Source organism: Phaethon lepturus, unplaced genomic scaffold (genome assembly GCF_000687285.1).
Source record: "Phaethon lepturus isolate BGI_N335 unplaced genomic scaffold, ASM68728v1 scaffold22335, whole genome shotgun sequence".
NCBI classification, from domain to species: Eukaryota; Metazoa; Chordata; class Aves; order Phaethontiformes; family Phaethontidae; genus Phaethon; species Phaethon lepturus.
The window spans coordinates 7,919-9,764 of NW_010538707.1; positions in this window are offsets into that span (position 1 = coordinate 7,919).

Sequence of the window (1,846 nt, forward strand, 5' to 3'; positions counted from 1 at the left end):
CTTGGGAGCAGGAGGGTAGCAGGTGCTTTCTGGCAGCGGGACAGGTCTCCGCTGGGCAGCACATGCCCTGGGGATGTGGGGGAGCCGACAGAGGGATGGGATGTGGGACCCAGGAGGGGGAACCTGCCCCAGACACAGCAGCTAACCCATTGGCATTGCGGGAAGAGAGGTCTTACCACGGAGGACCGCCGCATCTGCTAGGACTGCCTGTGCTGTGGAGTCCTCATGTCATGTCAGAGCGGACCACAGGGCTGCGGGAGAGCAGAGCGTGCCAGGAGCCAGAGGAGCTGAGGGGGTGTGAGAAAACCCCGGTTCCTCCCATCGCTTCCTGGCCTGCCTGGCCCCTCCCTGCCCATAATAGTGCTGAGCTTTCCTGCTGCCTGGCAAAGCCCTGGGGCTGGCATGGCTGAGTCAGGCCTCTTGCACCCTCATCATCCTCCCGGGGTGTCAGGGGAAGCTGAGGCACAGGAATGTCCGGTCTGCCATCACATGGCCAGGCAGCAGCCAGCACCAGGGACCGGGGAACCGGGGCACCGTGGGGCTGCTTGGGCTGCTGGGGAGTCCTGCCCTGGCCTCCAGCTCCAGCAGCCTTCCCGATGGAAAGCTCAGCCCAAAGCTGGGAGGAAAACCCTTCGCCCTGGAGGCAGAGGAGCAGACACCCTACTCCTCCTCCACTGCTGTCTTCTGCCAGAGCCCTCCTGTCCATTGGCCCAGTGGCAGCTGTCCCCCTTGTCAGCCATGGAGCCCCAGGGCAGGCTCAGCTTACACAGCACTGGCTCCGTCCAGGGTGTTACGGCACAGCTGCTTCTCACTTACGCAGGCTTGGAGCTGTGTCGCCTGTCCCCTGAGACACAATGTCCCAGCCTGGAGGTTACGTGGGAGCTCCCAGCCCTCTGCAACGGCAGAGGCAGAGGGGGGACCCTGTGTGAAGCACCTTGCCTGCTCCAGCCTGACAGTGCCAGAGGGGTGGGACAGCCTCCTGCACATTCCCCGAGGGGGACAAGGCAAGGGATCCCTCTGAGTATCTGCATTTCTCTCTAGCAGCCCTGGGGGGAATGTGCTGCAAAGCGTTTTCTCCCTGCAAGGGGCCCGAGTCACCAAGGGGTGTCCTCGGTCAGCAGATAGAGACCCCAGGGCCCTGGGACACTTGCCAGCAGCCCTTCTCACAGCCCTGCTCGGCACTCAGGGAGAAGCCGCCCTGGCTCCAGGGCTGCCCCCCCCGGCCTCGCACACCCCAGAGCGATGGGACCTACCCAAGGACACATGTGCAACTAGGGCCAGCCTGGCCAGGGCCCTTGCCCTACCAGCCCCTGGGCCTGAGAACCCTCCAAACTCATGCCACGTGTGCTGGCCAGGGAGTCATCACCCTGGAATCGCTTGGTGCTGCTGACACACACCCACCCAGCTGCAGAACCTGCTACTTGCTGCTCCCAGGCCACCTCCCAGGCAGTAAAACCTCAAAGCCACGGGGAACCTTGACGTAAGACCGAGGGCATGTTATTGCTTTGAGGTCTGCAGGTGGAAAAAAAGAAGGGACCCTGGGGAAGCGCCTGGGGACACAGCTCTGCCCGCCTCAGGGGACGAGGAAGGTGCCGGGGAGCATGGCTTGCTGGAGGAGAGCTGCCAAGTTTTCTATGCATGAACTATGAACCTGCTCTCTGGAGATGCAGAGACTGCAAACCTCTCTCCTGTGGTTTTACTCAGCCAAAGGAAGAGGGGGGCGGTTTTGCTGGCACCTCTGAGCCTCTGATGCTGCAGCCCCCTCCCCAGAGCTGGTGTCCCCGCGGCACCCCCTCCACTCACCTGCGCGGGTCGCCGGGGTGGGGGGCCGGTGGCTGGGTCGGGG